Source organism: Dipteris shenzhenensis, chromosome 19 (genome assembly GCF_047967505.1).
Source record: "Dipteris shenzhenensis isolate YYH24624 ecotype China chromosome 19, Dip_SZ_1.0, whole genome shotgun sequence".
Lineage (NCBI taxonomy): Eukaryota > Viridiplantae > Streptophyta > Polypodiopsida > Gleicheniales > Dipteridaceae > Dipteris > Dipteris shenzhenensis.
Window position 1 is genome coordinate 34,299,864 of NC_141614.1, and position 20,807 is coordinate 34,320,670.

A 20,807-nucleotide genomic window follows, 5' to 3' on the forward strand; every position below is an offset into this window, starting at 1 on the left:
GTCCGACTCCTCTCGGTCCTAGCACTGTGACTACCCCTAGTCCGACCCCTCTTCCACGTAGCACTGCGACTACCCCTCAGGGGACTCCTTTGCTAGCCGCGCATGGCTTTGTTGGGACTCCCGACGAGTTTGTAGCGCAGATGAGCGATGAGGAGGCAGCGAGATTCTTCTCTCTGCTCTCTCAGAGGACCTCCGCAATTCCTTCCCCTACACCGACGGGTGGACGTACAACCCAGCCATCCCCTCGCGCCCCTTCGACCGCGGGATCATCACCTGCGCATGCCTCCCGCAAGGGAAGGAAGAGTAGGATGGGCGGCTCATGTTGTGCTGACTCAGGAGATGTAGATGAGTCAGCACACTCACGCTCCTTTAGGTCTCCACTTGGTCCGGAGACACAGTATCAGTCAGGTCCCTTTCCCTCTCCTACTCCCACAGCTACTCCTCGATCCGGAAGCGGTCACGCAGCTTCCACTCCTTCAGACTCTGCTACCGTCAGTCCCCCTTACTCATCAGGGGATCTCTCCTATCAAATCACATCTGCCGGAGAGATAATAGAAGACAAAAAGGGCAAAGCAGTGATGGCCGCCATGAGGCGGTTGATGAGTCATCACTTCAAGAGCGGCATAAATATCGATTGGCGGTATCAAGATGGCCAAAAGAAGCAGGCGGTGATCGATGAGTTAAAACTCAGATTTCCTAATCCGCCAAATGTGGAGTTTAATAACAGTTATATGCTCGAGCGCATGGGTTTGGTCCTAAAGCATCGCAGATCAACCATGCGTACTTCCATTACAAAGGGGTTGTCTAAACCCAGCTGGGCAGACAAAGCTGATTGGAAGTACTTCAAGAAGCAACATAGGGACCATCCTGAAATGTTCGAGGGTCAGAGGAGGGCTGCGAAGAGACGGCTGGATGTCGTAGGTACTTCGCACTTTGGTGCAGGTGGACGGTATGCGTTCGAGGCAACCGTGGTAAGTTTACTTCTTTCCATTTAATGTATTGCTCTATTTGTTTTACTTACATATTACATGCACTTTAGCTAACTCTAACTCTCGTAAATTGGATCCACAGCAAGCTGCGATGGGTCGTCTTCCTACGGATGCAGAGACGCGGCGCGCATTTCGGATAGGAACCAAGCCGTGGTTCATTGAGCAAGAGGCAATGGGAGCGACAGTCGATTGGGCTGAGGTGGCTGCTCGCACGGTATAAGTTTACTCCTGCTTGTAATCTCACTTTTTAATTTAAGTTCCAATCTAATTTTCGATTTATATGGTTCACTCTCAGGGTCAAAGCTCAAGCGTCCCATCATCAGAGACGAGCGATCAACAGGGGCAAGGATCGGACGCAGGTGCCGATGATGAAGGAGAAGACGGAGGTGTCGGGGACGAGGGAGAAGATGCAGGTGCCGAGGACCAGGGTACAGCCCAACAAGACGATTCGGATTCGGATTCGGATTCGGATTAGTAGTGGTAGTAGCATTTTTCATATCCGCTCGTTAGAGCCATTTTGTATCGCCCTTTCACAGGGTAATTTTGTTTCAAACACAGTTGTATATGTATATGCATTTCTTCCTCATCGTTCACAAGAACAATTTTGTATCACCCTGCAAGCAAGGGAAATTTTGTTATAAAAAACTTTCTTTTGTAATTACAAAAAAAAAAAAATGGTTAGTGGGGCTAAACAGGGCTTCCTTTTGGCCCTGTTTAGCCCCACTAACCATTTTTTTTACCTTCTGTTAATCGTCGCTATATAGCGACGTTTACCAGTGTCACTATATAGCGACGATTAACAGAGTCGCTATATAGCGACGTTTACATCGTCGCTATATAGCGACGTTTACATCGTCGCTATATAGCGACGTTTACATCGTCGCTATATAGCGACGATTAACAGCGTCGCTATATAGCGACGGTTTATAGCGACGCTCCTTTTCCGACGATTTTAACGACTTTTATAGCGACCTTTGCGCCCGTGAAAAAAAAAATTTTTAATGTAAAAAGCGTCGGTATTTCCGTCGAAAAATGGCCTATGCCTTGTAGTGATTGTTGAGGAAGAAATGCATTTTCTATGGTCCACTATCTTGTTTGTTCAAAGAATTGCTACTAACTCATGGCAAATAGTAGTGGAAGGGAGTCAAAGGATCCTTAGAGCCACTAGGAGTTATGATAAAGGCTAGGATAATGGACAAGATTAAATAATGCATTGAAACCCTTGAGGGGTTTTCCAAAACAGGGAGCAATAATGCTCAAACACAACTAAACTTGACAAAGAGAGTGTTGAGAAAATAAGAGAGATTAGAAATGTAGAGTCAATAGTATACTTCAAAGATTAGTGGGTAGGAAGGATAGATAGACATACCAAGGACACCTTAAAACTTATTAGGAGAAAGAGAAGCAATGATAGAATCTCCCTTTCAAAGTTAACGCCTCTTCTCATGCTTCTAGTAGTGAAGAAAATCTAGAATATCTCAAGAAACACTTTCAAAGCCTCTTATCCACTCAATTGAGGTAGATGCTAATGTAGAAAAGGAAAGGGAACTGTTTAAAATGGGCAGGGATCTTTTACCTTGAAGCTTCCCTATCTCTAAAAGAGCTCAAGAAGGTAGTTGAGGTAATGGCAGATGGGAAGACTCCAGGTGAGGATGGCTTGCCTATTGAGTTCTATAAAAGTTTGTAGGAGCTAGTTGGCCATTCCATCCTTATAACTCTAGAAGAAGAGTGTTAAGACAAGAAGTCCACCTAGTCACTTGAATGCTGGGATCATCAAGCTTAAATGCAAAGAAGGAACTAAGCTTGCAGCTACAAGATTATTGCCAAAGCCCTTGCCCTTGGGATACAGATGAGAATGAAGAAATGGATTTTGCAAGAGCAAAAGGGCTTTATCAAATGTAGACCTCTTCTAGAGGCTATTATTAACCTATGGGAAGGATATCAACATGCCAAGGACACATGACAAGAGGTATTATTTTTTATAAAAGATATGGTAGGCTTGAATGGGATTTTTTAATTTCAAGCTCTCTTAGGCATGGGGCTAGGAAATGTTTTTATATCCTACATTAGACAGCTTGTTATGAATGCTAATGCCAAGGACTGTGTCAGTGGAAAAATGTTAGAATCATTTGATATTAAAAGATATATCAAGTAAGGATGCACAATTTCTCCTTTACCCTTCGCAATAGCTGCTAATTCTTTGGGCTGGCTACTTCACAAAAGAAGAGGGACTCATAATGGCTATTGAACTTCCTTTAGGAAAGAAGATAGTGAGCCAATAGTTTGCTGATTATACAAATTGACCACTAGGAATACAAACCAAGACATCAGAGAAGTGGTTTATTGCCTTAACATATTTTGCCAAGCTTCTAGGTCAGCTATAAATCATGCTAAAATTGGGTATGCCACTCTAAGTGGAGGTGATCAGGTAGTGCTTAAGAAGTTAGGTTGTAAGAAGATTCTTAAAGGACAAGTGTTTAGACTTCTTAGAATCCCAATGGGATTTGACATCTCTACGAAGGATAGGTAGGATTGGTTCCTTGATTAAAGGAGAGGAAAGACAAATTAAAAGGTACTTTGTGAACTTTAATCAAATGCAAAAGCAACATTATAAAGAGCTTGATGGTCAAGAAGGGTTTTAATAAAATCACCATGGTTTTGACTAGCCTAAAGTTCAAGAAGAGCTAGTTTGAATGTCTCCCTTTACAGCTACTAAAGAATCCTGATGGTGGTTGATCTAATCCTACACCTCTGTTCTATAGTACAGCTTCTATTCATAGATTGGCTGTGCTGGTTTGAATGTCTCCCTTTGCAGCTACTAAAGAATCATGATGGTTGATTTGATCCTACACCTCTGTTCTATAGTACAACTTCTATTCACAAATTGGATGTGCTTTGGCTATTGGATGTCTCATGTTATAGTCTTTATATAGGCTTGCTACCTTAGGATATACAACTTTGTGCTAGTTTTGAAGATCACCTATTTTAGATGGTTGTTTTTATTTGGAAAATATGGTAAAAACGTTTTCATAATATAACATAAGATATCTTTTATGTCCTTTTTTTTAATTTGCAAGTCAAACTCATTAGTACAAACAGTGTTGTGTGCTTTACAAAACATGTTCAAATGTCATGAGATCGACACAACATATAGAGCTAGTATTTTAAATGCATTGAATTGAATGCATACAATAATAAACTCTATGTTCTTACGACAGCAACAATCCAGGAGTAGCAGAGATCTGGGACTTCATCCAGAGGATCTAGTGGCAGCTGATGTGCTGCATACATAGCTCAAAAAGGGGCTGCATCCTCGGCTATCTTCCAAGGCATCATGTCCGAAAGGTAATCTGCAACCGCATGCTGTGAGCCCGGGCGATGAATCACATCAAAATCATATTCCTGCAAGTATCGAAAACTCCTATTTTTTCATGGTTGATTTTGGATCTTGGCATTGTACAAAAGATGTCCAAGCATTTTAGGATGCTTTCAACTAATCTGTCGTCGTTGCACAGAGTGAGGTTAGTGTCATTTGTGAACTATTGACAAACTATCTGAACCCCATTACCAATCTGAGTCCCTCTGATATTCCCAATGTCTTTTTCATCCTTGATAAGGCAACCAAGGGCATCAGCCGCAGTGGCAAAAAGGAGTGGAGCTAAGGGACAACCCTATCTAATAGATCTTTTAAGGGAGAAAGAGGGGGATATGGATCCGTTCACTTCCACCTTAGCTCTAGCCTGGTTGAGAAGAGTATCTACAAAAGAAATAAAGCCTGGTCCTACTCCCATGCTTTGAAGAGAAGATAGTACAAATCCCCACTCCATTCTATCGTAGGCTTCGTCAAAATCTACTTTTAGAAAGTAGATGCCCTATTTTGTCTCTTCTGCATGCTTTAAGCCTTCCCTAAGTGGAGGTGATCAGGTAGTGCTTAAGAAGTTAGGTTGTAAGAAGATTCTTAAAGGACAAGTGTTTAGACTTCTTAGAATCCCAATGGGATTTGACATCTCTATGAAGGATAGGTAGGATTGGCTCCATGATTAAACAAGAGGAAAGACAACTTAAAAGGGACTTTGTGAACTTTAATCAAATGCAAAAGCAACATTATAAAGAGCTTGATGATCAAGAAGGGTTTCAATAAAATCACCATGGTTTTGACTAGCCTAAAATTCAAGAAGAGCTGGTTTGAATGTCTCCCTTTATAGCTACTAAAGAATCTTGATGGTTGATCTAATCCTACATCTCTGTTCTATAGTACATCATCTATTCACACATTGGCGATGCTGGTTTGAGGGTCTCCCTTTGCAACTACTAAAGAATCTTGATGGTTGATTTGATCCTACACCTTTGTTCTATAGTACAACTTCTATTCACAAATTGGATGTGCTCTGGCTACTGGATGTCTCATGTTACAGTCTTCATACAAAGACTTGCTACCTTAGGATATACAACTTTGTGCTAGTTTTGAAGATCACCTATTTTAGAGGGTTCTTTTTATTTGGAAAATATGGTAAAAACGTTTTCATAATATAACATAAGATATCTTTTATGTTCTTTGTTTTTATTTCCAACTCAAACTCATTAGTACAAACAGTCTTGTGTGCTTTACAAAACATGTTCAAATGTCATGAGATCAACACAACATATAGAGCTAGTATTTTAAATGCACTCTATGTTCTTACAATAGCAGCAATCGAGGAGCAGCAGAGCAACATAGATTTGGGACTTCATCCAAAGGATCCAGTGAGAGCTGATGTGCTGCATACATAGCTCAAAAAGGGGATGCATCCTCGGCTATCTTCTAGGGCATCATGTTGGGAAAGGTAATCTGCAACCGCATGCTGCAAGCCCGAGCGATGAATCAGATCAAAATCACATTCTTGCAAGTACTGAAAACTCCTATTTTTTCATGGTTGATTTTGGATCCTGGCAATGTACAAAAGATGTCCAAACATTTTAGGATGCTTTCAACTAATCTATCGTCATTGCACAGAGTGAGGTTAGTGTCATTTGTGAACTATTGGCAAACTATCTGAACCCCGTTACCAATCTAAGTCCCTCTGATATTCCAATGTCTTCTTCATCCTTGATAAGGCAACCAAGGGCATCAACTGCAATGGCAAAAAGGAGTGGAGCTAAGGGACAACCATATCTAATAGATCTTTTAAGGGAGAAAGAGGGGGATATTGATCCGTTCACTTCCACCTTAGCTCTAGCCTGGTTGAGAAGAGTATCTACAAAAGAAATAAAACCTGGTCCTACTCCCATGCCTTAAAGAGAAGATAGTACAAATCCCCACTCCATTCTGTCGTAGGCTTTGTCAAAATCTACTTTTAGAAAGTAGATGCCCTGTTTTGTCTCTTTTGCATGCTTTAAGCCTCCCCATAGGGTCAGAATGGCCTGTAGAATGTGTTTTCCTTGAATGGATTCTTTTTGCACTTCCCTTATCCAATCTTTCATTTTGAATTTGGGTCTGATAGGTAGAGCTTTGTTACGTTGTAGCAAAAAAGCACTTTCTTTTCACATGGAAATGAACTTTGCATAAAACCATATTGTTTTCACATTATTTCCTCATTAAATATTTTGTAATACTAGGAACCCATACAAATATAGATGGGGTAAGGTGCCTTATCAACAATTTTAATTCCCAATTTTCACAAAAATGGCTAACTGAATATCTCCTATAGGATAGTTCTATTTTTCATTTTTACGGTAGGCAGCCTAGAGGCAAGTATTTGTATTTTGAGCTCTCATGGAGCCACTTGTAACAAGTAGAGACATTCATCTTCATGAAAATCTAATGGTGTATATTCTCTCAATTTTTCGCTTTATCGGTCTTTGCTTTTTGAGTGTAAGTAGTTCTTCACTATTTCTGAAACAGTTCGTCATACAATTTTGGAAGGATTTATAAGTGGATACTTTGTAGCAAGTAAGACTATTCAGCATCACCGAACCTTCCTCTCTCTAGTTGTCTTCTTCTTCTCTTACCTTGCGCACACCTTGCTCACTTCTTGGCTCTGTGTCGTCCTATTCGTTGTTTTTAGTCCCTCTTGCTATCTTTTTCCTTCCCTCCGATCATGATCTATATAGATCGCCACCTGGGGAGCGTTGAAGCCCACAAGCAATCACTACATAAATAAGATATAGGAGAAGCCCTCTCCACTTGTTGATGTAGGAAGGCTAGTTCAGTTACGTAAGGAACTTGTAGAGGACACCTCATCTCATCCGCACATCATCTTTTCATAAGAATTACAAGTAATTCATGATCCATTGTTTGAGCATCTTTTAGTGCTCAGTGAACTACTCTTGGAACTTGGATCATTTAGATGTTCTTTTTCACTCGTCCATATATGCAAAATCTAAGAAGCTCTTGCTTTTTGCATCAGACTGTGACTCAAACCAACAAGCTGATAATCTCATAAGCTGCTACGAGGCCCAAGCGCAAGTCATAATAGCAATTCACGCTTCTCTTGGATTGGAAATTAGTAAGGCTGTGGTTTGAGGGAAGAAGGAACTCAGCATCCCCCCCTTGCTTCTTGGTTTGTTTGGATGCTTCTTGCCTCCCTTTTAGAGGGCTAGAGACAAGCTCAGATGCTTTGCACAACCACTTTTCTCATCGCCTTTGTTTTGGCATGATTGCTTGCTTGAAGGGATTTACAACAAGAGGGCTCGAGGGCAGAAGTATTTGACTGTACGAGTGCTCAGGTAGATTCAAATTCATCCTAGTCGAAGATCCGATGTGAGATCAGGAAGAAAATTCCTTGTGTTTTTCAAGCCATACACTGAATCAAGACACATGGGACAATGATCAAACTTTGAAGGATATCATTCACATTACTTTTGCTTCCTGGCAGGCTTATAACGATACAAAGAAAGAAGAAAATTTTGCTCCTATTACAAGTTGGCAAAAAGATGGCAACGCCTATCTTCTTTAACCTATTAACCACAGACACCCAAAAAAAAAAGAGAGGACATGTGGTAGCTTGGAAGAGGAGCCTGCCATGTGTCACAAAGAAGGAGCTCTTGGAAGGAGGCTTGGAGGGGGGAGGAGGTGGAAAGACAAGAGGCATGCTTTGGGGAGGAGGTGGAACAACAAAAGGCAACTTTAGGGGCAAGGAGGAGATAGACGGTTGACAATGGAATGGAGGAGATGGAAGGTCACCTTTGGGAGGAAGAAGGAGATGGAAGGTCTCAGAGGAGGAGATGAAAGGTCAGCTTCGAGAGGAAGGAGGAGATGGAAGGTTAATGGAATGAAAAGAGGAGATGGAAGGTCTTAGAGCCATGGGTTCAAAATCCAATCCAAGTATGCAACGTGAATTGATTAGCAATTTAAGAATCAAAGATCCACCTTCAAATGGGGAGTGGTTGAGGATGGTCATGCATCTTTGCTCGTGCAAAGCACAGGTTTAGTACTCGTGATATGCTTATTGCTTCTATTCAGTAGTGTGCAAGGTGGCGAGTCTAACTTCAAAAGCTGTGATCTTTGTCACTATCCGATTTGGAAATTTGATAGATGGATTGCGTGGGATGTAATCTAAATGGGAGGGGTCTTTGATTGCCACAAGTGGATATAGCCTTCAAGCAAACTTGCTGTCGCAATGTGATTCACTTCACATATCTGATTCTACTAACTGTTTGCCACCTCCAAGATCAAAGAGATTGCTAAAAGATGACAATTTGACTTTTTCTTAACGTGCTGCTCGTGGTGATTTTATCGACGATCGATTACGATCATGACTATTGACATCCAATTAATATGCCAGTATCTTATCCATTCGCAAGACTTATCCTCGACGCTAAAAATCGCAACGTTTATATTATCGACGTTATCTCGGCACCCAGGGAAGGGCTCGTTTGCTTAGATTATAACTCTTTAGGGAAGGAAGCGTGCCACCTCGTCGCCCACATTGTGTGTGGTTATGATAGTTATATATTATATAATCATGATAATTATATATTATCATACAAATATTTTCAATTGCTCATTTATAACCAGAATTCTTACAACATTCCTCTCTTGTGATGCATGTTATCAATGCGAGGGAGCAAGGAAATCCAAGTTGGATGCAAGTTCAAAAGATATCGACACATTAATTCATATGATTGTACTCCATGTGACAATATTGTATAGACTTCAAGGAGGAGTTATTGTACCACCTTATTCATATATTTGTTGGACTTCAGCTTCTAAAATATGGACATCACGAAATCAATAATAAATCACCACCCCTGATATTTGCAGGGAGGATTGGGTCCTAACGGGCCCTGTGTTGCATCTCATGTCCTCAGTTTTACTCATTTGTTTTTTCTCTTTAAAATTTTGATAAAAAACTAGGATTTAGATTCAATTTTGAGTTAGTAGTTACGTGCTTGATAGCGAAAAGGATGCCTACCGCAACCTAGTTTACTCTAGTACAATCTAATATATCCTTCCTCCTTTGCCCTAATTTTTGCTGCAAAGAACATTTGGGGAGCCTCCAATTAGTGCCTTTGAAGTAGACAAAATGCTCCTTTCAATGGGACAATGCCATGTTGAGGCGGCATAATATTTTTCTTCAAAGAACACTTGGGGTCTCAAAAGGGCCTTCAATTACTGTTTTCTTATGTTTAGGGACTAGGAAGGGGTTTGAGGTAGACAGAGTGCTCCTTTTGATGGGAAAATGCAATGTTGAGGTGGCCCATAAGCATTTGTGAGAAGAGTGTTCATTTGTTGCTCTTCTAACATAAGGGGATGCCAACCCATCTGCCCCCCTTAACCTATGCCTGACCTGCCCCAACCCCCCCCCTTCTCCCAAATCCCTCTCCCACTTGCACCTGCCCCAAATCAGCCCCACCCTGTCCATTAATGCCCCATGGGCCATTTTGAGCAAGATCCTCTTTAAGCTGCGCCTCATTGTCTTGTTGCTCTCCTGTCTCCTCCTCCTCCTCTTCTCTACTCTAGTCTAGCAACTCCTCCCTCCATCTTTTAAATTTCAACATATAACACCTCCTAAATTTGCTTTGATAACCCCTCTCCCTCCAAGATGCACCCGCTAGGACCACCCCCCTTCTCTTTTCCCCCCCCTCTATTTATTGTGCTACACCGGCCACCCACCCTCTCAACCATTCTATGTCCACTATAAGCATTTTCATTTTTGATGTTTTGGACTCTATTCTCCTATGTTATACCTCCATTCCTATTGTTTTCTCTCTCTCTCCCTATCCTATTATTGATCCATTGCCTGCCCTCCCTCCCCCCCACCCCTCTCTCTCTCTCTTTGTGCTATAATATCCCTCCTTGTATTATTGGTACTTATTGGTTATCCTTTAGTAAAAACCTTCATCCACCCATTGTTTACCTATTTGTTGCTTTACTAGCATGGTGAGGACCATCTGCACATGACCATGCCATGTTGTCGATGTTTGTGTGCTCCATATCGTCCAAATTACACTAAGTAAATGAATCCCATGCACTTATAAATTGAATGATTAGGTATTCATGAAAATATCTACCCCGACTTGTTATCGCTTTACCTAGGAATATAGACAACCATATGTATTCTTAGATAAGTAAATAAAATTTAAGCCACAAGTAAAGTTTAAGTCACAAGTTGAGAAGGAGCAAATGAGTGCATGGGTTGAGATGGGATTAGAGGAGGTATGGGACAATTAGTGGAATTTGTGTGTGGGGTGGTTAAAAAGAGAGTGTAAAGGGGAGATTTCACGGGGGTAAATGAAAGAATAATTCATGGTTGGGGAAGTATACATGTTTGTGTAAAGAAATACGTGTTTGTGTGTGTGAGATACATCTACTAATCAAATGTGTGTGTGTGTGTGTGTGTGTATGTGTGTGTGTGTGTGGCCCACCCCCAACTCAAAGATAAGACCACATGGTGGGGAGTAAGCCCACCATGTGGAACTTACTCCCCACCTACTGCCAATAAGTGAATAAAAGTAGATCTATATGATAAGTGTCAAAATGAAAAATGATGCCAATAGTAAATTAGATATAAAGGTGAGGCAGATCACAAAATGACTAGGGACTATCCATGCTAAAGAATTATCTAGTGGATGTGAATTAAGTGTATGGCACTAGCCCGATGAAAGTCTAGTTGGGAAATCAAAGCGTGTGTTTAGATTAAAAAGTCCCATCAATAATTGACCCATACAATTAATTCCTTCAATTGGATAAAAAGTAAAAAAAGGGAAACATATAAGGGAAAAAAGTTTGAGACATCTAAGTTGAAAAATGCAACAACTAGAGTTTGCAAATATTTTGATCAAAATTAAGAATTTGTTATAATATTGAGTTTGATAAACATAATGTTGAAAAAAGATGTCGAATCCTCAGGCAGTCCAGGTTCCAAGGTCGAGGTCCACTTACCTACCACCATCCAAACAAACTAGGTATTAGAACATCATAGTTACGTTTGGGTAGGCAAGTAATGCCTGTTTTCCCCGGCATGTTATCGCTTTACCTAAGAATATAGACAACCATATGGATTCTTAGATAATTGAAAAAATTTAATCCACAAGTGAAGTTTAAGTCACAAGTTGAGAAGGAGCGAATGAGTGCATGGGTTGAGACAGAATTAGAGGAGGTATGGGACGATTAGTGGGCTGGTTAAAAAGAGAGTGTAAAGGGGAGATCTCACGAGGGTAAATGAAAGAATAATTCATAGTTGGGAAAGTATACATGTGTGTGTGTGTGTGTGTGTGCATGCACGTGCATGTGTGCGTGTGCGTAAACGTGATATCAAGAATGTGTGATTTTGCCAAGCTTAGTCTACACAAAAAGAGTGTATGAATCTAAGGGGCTCTGCAGACCACACAAGAAACTCCATGAGAGAGAGAGAGAGAGAGATGGGCACAATCAACCCAATCTATCTTGCTCTCCATCATACAATGGGAGGCTTCATATATAGATAGCCTCAAGGTCAACTTTGCACATTATCATGCCATGTGGCTTCCTTATCTACCCATAACCCATCCTTATCTTCTAGATCTTTCTCAGCTCTCTAGACCTTGTACCTGTGTTCTCGTAGGCACAATTCTTTCTCAGCTCTCTAGACCTTGTTCATGTGTTCTTGTAGGCACCATTCTCTCAACACTCCCTCTTGGTGCCTTATTGGTCACACATATAGTTTCTCTCACTTATGCTCTATTCTACCTTGGTAACATCATCGGTGCTAGAGGGTAGGATTACATTTGACCATATTTCTTTGTGCTCCATGGCATGATAATTCTCAAACCCCCCCTTGGTGCCAACACGGCTACTACAATGTGGTCGAATGTGAGATTACAAATTTTATCTTTACTCTTTCTTTCTCTTCCTATGTGTTTAGGCAAATTTGTCCTTACAGGATGTTCACCTTGAGACCACCCTTGGACTCTTTGACTCTTATGAACTCATTAACTCTAGACAACCACCCTTGGACACTTAGAGTACCACAGGTTGTTGGACTACCACCCTTGGACTCTTCAACTACCATGAGATCTTGAACTACCACCCTTGGATTCTTGAACTACCAATGGATATACACATGCACAAACTACATATATACACATGTATATGCTTACACAACACATACATATGCACATGTATACATGCACACAAAAACACACATTGGCATGTGTGCTCACACAGATGCGCGCGTGCGCACACACACACACACACAAACAAATGCACACATGGACATTCACATACACATGTATACATACATACACCTTACACACATACATAAATAGTTCTCTGTTTGTATGGCACACACACACACACACAAACATATGCACACATGGACATTCACATACACACGTCTACATACACATACCTTACACACATACATAAATAGTTCTCTGTTTGTATTATTTGATCAAACAATCGTGCAATTGATAAAATGCCACATCATTGTGCGGACTCCCTACTAGTATGTGGCTTATGAAGAGTGACTCCCCCATGTAGCTAGCGCAATTTCAATCCTTTTGTTTCAAGGTTGCCTTCTGAACTTGACATAGCGAAGCTAATCACGCTTCTAAATTTGTCCTTCTCAAGCTTTAGGTTCGAGAGAGCTCTCAAGATCTTTATAGCTTTGCTTTCTGCACTTTGTTCAATACGTCATGTTGACTCTTGGCATCCCTTCCTTGAAATCGCCAATTTTCTTCAAAGCTCCACGAATTTTCTTCAAAGCTCCACCAATTTTCTTGACGTTGGCGCACCAAATATATTACTTTATAGACATCTCACCCAAACCACGTGTGTTACAACCACCCCCTCACCAAACGAAAATTGAGAAGAGGTCTGTCGCAAAAGATTTGTGTTTTGGTAACTCGGCAGATTTCTCAACAAAGACAACAATCTTCTTCTTCTCATCTTCTTGTGCCCCTCCTTTCGTAACAAGCCTGAGCTGAACAGCCCTCGTGTAAATACAATTGCCAGCTTCAGTCTCGAGAAGATACGAGTAGTTCTGGTAATAATGTTACATGACCTTTTCCCTTCACTCCCTTTCGCTGCTGCAAGAGTCAAATGCATCAGCGTATTTGAAGTTGCCAGGTCACAAATCAGACGACAACAAAAGCACGAGCGACCGCCGTATCTCTAATTAGCAGACACCTTCCAACTACTTTTCACCTGCTCGTTGAATTCATCAAGTTCGTGCAATTGCATCAAAACACTCCTGGTCCTACTGCAAACCCTGGGAAACACATCTAGATTGTCCAGATTGCTGTCCGGTAGAAATCAAGTTTGACTGTGGCAACGTTGTTAAACAATTTATTAATGACAATCTTACATCTAGATTATTTTTTGCAATTCCAATACAGTTTTTTATTAATTGAAGCGTTTTTTCAAATTGGGGGTCCCTATTTTACATCTTCCTCCTTGGCAAACTACAATTTTGTAAGGACCGGTGAATGCAGCCAAGTATTGTATAGATTCTTTGGAACCTTGTTAGTTGGAAGGGTGGTTTCCGCCGGCGACGAGATTTATCAGACACAGTAACAGTTGTTTATGTGCTGCAATCAAACATCTCTAGATAAGGTCGGATACTTCTTGCTTTCGAATCCGTAGATGCAGTTCCAGGCCTTGAAGCTTTTGCAACGGGCTCCATCTTTCATCATGTCAACAGAGAAAGCTGAAAGACGATTGACTAAGTAGGAGTTTTGGCCGAGTTTTGTTACACCCTACTAGTTTTCATGTTTGAGACTGCTGCTCATCCAGGCTTGACGGCAAAGTAGCCATCATAACGGGAGCTGCAAGCGGAGTCGGGGAGGCCTGTGCCCTGGGACAGTCTGCGAGTTGATTCCACTGCAACGTCACTGAGGAACAAGACGTCAGCGCCCTGGTAGATTTCGCGATGTCAAACTATGGTGATGTTCAACAACGCGGGGATCAACGGAACGGGGATGCTAAGCGCAGTAGCGGGGCTAGACATGGGGGATTTCGACAAGGTGATGGGGGTGAACGTTCGAGGGGTTGTGTTGGGGGTGAAGCACGCGGCGAGGGTGATGATCGGGGAGTCGAAGGGGGGGTGAATTGTTTGCATGGCGAGCGTTGCAGGGATAGTTTCTGGGGGAATAGCGCATGCATACACGATATCCAAGCATGCAGTGCTCGGGGTGATGAAATCAGCAGCGACAGAGCTGGGGAGGCATGGAATTCGAGGCTGAACTGCGGATAGATGTGGATATTGTAAGTACGATACATGAAAGCACTTGTAACAACGAATTTATGGGAGATGCAGGGTATTGAACTCGATAGTTTTGACATGAAGAGTTAAACGTGCTTGATATTGTAGAAATTGAACGATGCAAAACCCTTTCGCTAGAATGGTTAAGTAAGTGACAAAGAATTGTATCATGGCAAGTTATGGCTATTCTAATTAAGAAACTGTAGACAACATCGCGAAGAGACAAGCGGTGTTTAAATTATAGAACTTGAGCAATGCAAAATTATGATGCCACAGTTTTCAAAAAAGATAGACCCTTTTATTTATAGTATGATCCCGATGCTATGATTAAATGATTTATGAAGCATCACATGAACGATTAGGTGTGAATCACCAAATTAGTTAGCTTGTGCTATCCATCGCCAAAAGTAATGAATGCTTTGTAAAGCATTACACCATATCAATCGCCAAAAGCGATGGATGCTTTATGAATCATCACACAACACAAAATTGTGTGCTGCTCAAGCAAGCTTGTCTTCATTGAAGCTTCTTTTTATGAGATTCTCTACTGGATGAAGCTACTATAGGAAAATTTGATCGATGCTATGTTGATCTCGCTTGCAAGCTTCTTAAAACTATTATGGCACTTGCGCGGTTGATCAATCTGCAGCAAGCTTGCTCAAACAGTTCGACCACCAAGATTTGTGGCTTCTTTTCCAAGGTTATTTAGGATCTTCTTGCTCCTGCTATGTATCCCTTCCATTCATAGTGATCAATCTACTCAAATGATGAACATCGTTATTCCTATTCATAGCAGTCAATTTGTCAAACGTGATCTAACACCAAGGAGAACAATGCTCATGGTTGATTCACGAACCATCTTGGTATCATAACGCTTAGTCCCTAATCTATCTCAGCCATAGGCAGACACAATCGCAAGTGCCTCTGCTTCGCATAGAAGGTAGAGCAATGCCAGCTTTGCTGGATTTCAACAAGGTTTGCGAGTTCCTACAATTGTACAGGCCTGGCAAGTTTGCTCGTTTGACATTCGTGGGTCTGTGGTGTTTGGAGATTCATGTGTCAACACGAACATAATTGTATGGCCTATAAACTACTAGCCAATACAACTCTTAAGGCCTTGACATGAATCTCATACTATTTGAACCGATTTTTGTGATCTCTGAAAAGTTTCTTGGGGTAGGATGAGTTGGGTCAGGATGACCGAATCTAGTACATTAGAGCGGGATGACCAAATCTTCAACATAGTCTGTTAGCCAAGTAATGGGAACTTCAAGCAGACAACAATGCTAGACTTGTCGCACGGAGACTTGTAGGCTGCAGGTCTCAAAGCTTGATTGAGATTCGAGAGGCTTGTGTGGTGGTTGCAAAAAGGACAACCATGCTTGTACTACTCTTGTGTGCAAGTTTGAACTTTGTATTGGGGCTAGAGCATGCAGGGATTAGTAATGGAGACATTTTTACTAGAGGAAATCCACTCGCCACCGTCCGCATAAAGCTTTAAGCTCGCCGTTGAGGTTATCTCCTCAACCTTAGATTTCTACTGGACTACAACATTGAGCTTATCTCCTCAACCTTGCACACCAGATTTCTATTGGCCATTGTAGTCTAGATGCGACTGGGGGTCAATCAAGAGTGTGCGGAAGGACTTGATCCCTCAAGACTACCTCTAAAGTGCACGTCAAAATTTGGGTCGTTTTAGAATTTGTCGTGGTAAATTTACGAAGCATCTTCCTCTTTATTTGTAATGCATTATTTTTTAAGGTAAGTGTGTTTGATATATAAAGGATGAAACTCTAATTATAATGTCCAAACATTCCTAGATTATGGCACCAAAGAGCTAAATTATGTGCTCAGTGTCAAATTACCAAATTTTAGTTACCACATTATTGTACCAAAATCCATCAAAAGGGGACTACGTTAATAATGCCACACCCAAGATCTATGTCACGATCCTCTTTTCAAGTTTAGATATGGGAATCATACCTTCTTAGAATATAGTATCATTCTAGCACCTATTCCCACAATACAATGAGTTAAGTACACTATTACTTGATGATAGCCATTACAAATCCTAACCACTGAATGAGGATGGCACATATCTTATTTTGCCTAGATTCAAAGACCAGAGTGAGGAAGACATTGACCTTGGAGTCTATTAATACAAATGGCCCAACTCACCAAATAGGTTATACAAATGTCTGAACTCACTGAATAGATTATCCAAATGGCTCAACTCATCGAATAGATTGGCATTGGCAAGGTACGCTGTATACACTTGGGTAGACTTCACACCAAAAGTTGATCTTGTAAGGAGAGGTTAAGACATGGTGGCAAAATTAGGGAGCCTAACTATAGGGATATATACTAAGGGCCAAGAGTTACTCTTGTTATACCATCTACTTTTGTGGTAATTTTAGAATTATAATTGATATACAGTATTGTACACTTATTATACACAGTAAACTTTAGAGGCAATTTTAGAATTATAATTATATATGATATTTGATCTTTCCCGCATGTTTGAATTCTCAAAGGTAAAAAATTTCCTCAATTTTTCTTGACATCACTCAATGTGTCATGCCATGCTTTTACATCTTTAAACTTTGAAAAACACATAATGACATTCACAATTCAAAATTCTTAATCTAGATTCTATACTATGAAAAAGTGCCTCTTGTTTTCTTTCATATATTGATTTGTCATGTATTCTTTGGTATATACAAAACTCATTAATGTGGAATAGTCCAACACGGTCTCTCCTCTTATGTGCTACATTTAGGAGTAGACAACCTGTGGTAGATGAAGTAATTTATGAGCCTTCCACTTTTCCTGTTACCAAAAAGGGATGATCCTATCATCTACATTCGATAAAATTGGACTTTCTAGCTAGGGGGGGTGCTTTGACAAAATCTACCCATAGATTTCTACTCACCTCATACTCCAATAGTCTTTTGATCACTGCACCTACTCAATCAATTAATTCACCTACTCTTTCTTTATTGGTATCCACCACTATTCAATTAGATAGGAGATGGTCTCTCTATTAGCCTCCCCTTTGGTAGCTCTACCTTGGATAGGAGATGGTCTCTCTATTATCCTCCCCTTTAGTAGCTCTACCTTGGGTCCTTCAATCACTGTATCTACTCTTGAGTTCAACATTTCCTTGCGTCCTTCAATCACTACATGTACTCTTTATTTCAACACTCTTGATTCCTTCATGAATCATTGCACCAACTCTTCTTTAGTGGTATCCAACACTTTTAGACAGGAGCTAGCCACTATTTAATTAGATAGGAGCTAGCCTCTCTATTAGATGTCCCCTTGGTAGTTCTACAATAGGTCTGCCTTGGCTTCCTTGAGAACCTAACAATCATCACTCATCCCAATTTCATAGATTCATTGTGATGTTCTTTTTAACATTTCAACTTGCTGACTATATTAGACATCTAGAAAAACAAAAGGATGCATCCTCCTCAAGAGGTTCTTTGTAGTTCTTGAATGTTTCAGTTTCACATTTCCATTTTGGAGATATGCATTCCAAGACATTCTAGTACACTTTTGGAGACTTATTTCTCCAAGTAGAAGAGAACACTCAATCAAAAATCTACATCTAATCTAGGAGAGCTAGGACCTAAGCTCTGATACCATGTGAAAGCGCATGGACCGAGCTCTCCTATGGACCCTAATCTACTCTAATGATGACACTAATCTAAGGTGGATGACAGGGATGTTTTTATTGAAGCTATGCTCATATATTAATATAAAATCTTGGCGAAACTTTTCAAGCTCCTTTTTTTTTGTTTCACAATATCAGTCGAATTTAGTACCTTTTAATATATTTTCTTTTAAATTTTGAAGAAAAAAATGTAAATCCTGTTGGTGAAACTTTTTTACATAAAAGTTTCAAATCCCGGCGAATGTTTCCAACATTTATTTTTATTAGGGCATACATACTTTCGATGCCAATATAAAATTTTCTTTACAACTTTAAAGAAAAAAATGTAAATCCTATTGGGGAAACTTTACTTTTTTTTACATAAAAGTTTCAAATCTTTGTGAATGGTTCCAACATTTATTTTTATTAGGGCATACATACTTTCGATGCCAATATAAAATTTTAGATTCATAACGAAACTAACTTGAAAAAATCATCCATGGTGGATGAATCATATATTTCACAAGTCTCTAGTAGAGGCGAACTACACGATGACGGAGAGGGAAGGCCTTGCAATGTTTAACACTATGAAGAAATTTCATCACTACTTGTTGGCAAACAAGTTAGTGTTTCTTTGTGCACCACAGAAACTCATCTACCTAGTGAATAAACATTACCAGATGCATCACGCGGCGGATTCTCATCCTTCTAGATTTTGATTTCACCATGGCCGTCCATAAGGGATGTACCCATTTCATGGTAGATCATATGTCCTAGATCCTGAATGTAGAGCCCAGAATTGGGGTGGTGATCCCCCAAATGTCCCATTATTCCTTATAGATTTAATTTAAAAATGGGCTCAAGAGGTTGGTTATTGCTTGGCCAATGAGTTTGCACAACATAAGGCCTTTAAGAAAGACAAGGCACAAAAACTGATCAAAGATGAAGAACCATACCAATTACTAGTAGAAAATCAACTATACTGAATGAGTAAGGATGAATAATGCACCGTTGTGTCCACAAGGATGAGTTTGTAGGGATACTGGAAGAAGCCCATTTGGGAATTTCAAGAGGGCATTTTGTAGGAGAGCTCACGGCCTGCAAGGTGCTACAACCAACAAGCCTATGGTGGCCCACTCTCTTTGCAGAAGCAAGTGAATTCATATGCAAAAGACACACAATCCTTGCATGAATTCTTCCAACAAACTTCCATACCTCATAAGCAATATTATCAATCCTTTGAGATATGGGGCATGGATTTCAATGGGGGTGCATCTTCTTCAGCAGGAACTTCAAAAGACACTGTCTTCTACTCAAATGCTGGCAGAGGTAGAGGCAGAGGTAGAGGAGGCTGATCTGTAGGCCATGGTAGAAATCAGAATATGCAGCAAACGCAAGAAAACCAGTCCTATGCAGGAGGACATGGTAACTCGGCAGAGAGGCCAAAATGCAAACATCAATGTTGAATGCTACTATTGTGGCAAAATGGGTCATATGGCTAAGGACTGCTATAAAAAGCAGAATGACATTATGAATGGAAAATTGCAGCAAGGCAATTATGCATCTTCTAGTAGGCAGGGTGATGACAGAAATGAGCATCTACTTATGGTGCAGCATATGACCAATTCTGTGACAAGTGCAGAAGAACGAAATGATGTGTGGTATATTGACTCAGGTGCGTCAAACCACATGACAGGTCATGCAAAATTGATGCAAGATGCAAGGAAAATGGAAAAGCCAGGATTTGTGGAGACTGGTGATGATACTGCACATCCTATTGTGCAGATTGGTAAAATTCCTTTGTCTATGCAGGATGGGAAAAAGAAATACCTGTCCGATGTATTTTCATGTCCCGAACATCACCAAGAACCTGGTTTCTGTTGGTCAAATGGTTGAGCAGGGCTTGCAGGTTAGATTTAATCCTCATGGATGCTTTGTTGAGGATATGAAAAATAACGGTCGCTTGATAGCAAAAGGAAAGAAGAAGGGCAGGATGTTTACATTGGATGCGGACATGCCTGAATTGAGTGCAGCAATGTTTGCATATGGGACCGGTGTAGTTGCAGATATTGATATCTGGCACAAACGCATTGGTCATGTTAATATACAGCGACTTAAATCAATGCAAGCCCAAAATATTGTTGCAGGATTGCCTAAATTCAAGGTTGCACAAGGTTTGTGAAGCCTGTCAATTTGGGAAACAGGCAAGGAAACCTTTTCCTAGGCATGTTCAAGAGAGTAAAAAGCCATTGGAATTAATCCACTCTGATGTGTGGACTACTAAAGCTACATCTATTGGAGGCTGTCACTATTTTGTCACATTTATTGATGACTTCAGTAGAAAACTTTGGGTGTATTTTATGAAAAAGAAAAGTGAAGTGTTTGGGCACTTCAAAGCTTTCAAAGCTATAGTTGAAAAAGAAACAGGCCTGCAAATAAAATGCCTAAGGTCAGATGGAGGGGGAGAGTACCTCTCAAATGAGTTTGCAAGGTTCTTAC

At 40.6% G+C, this 20,807-nt stretch overlaps 1 pseudogene; it reads left to right on the forward strand.

The window, feature by feature from the left end:
• The window catches only part of LOC147890380 (zerumbone synthase pseudogene), a 27,624-nt pseudogene extending 12,991 nt beyond the window's left edge, over positions 1-14,633 (forward strand).
• Positions 14,634-20,807: the final 6,174 nt, after the last annotated feature.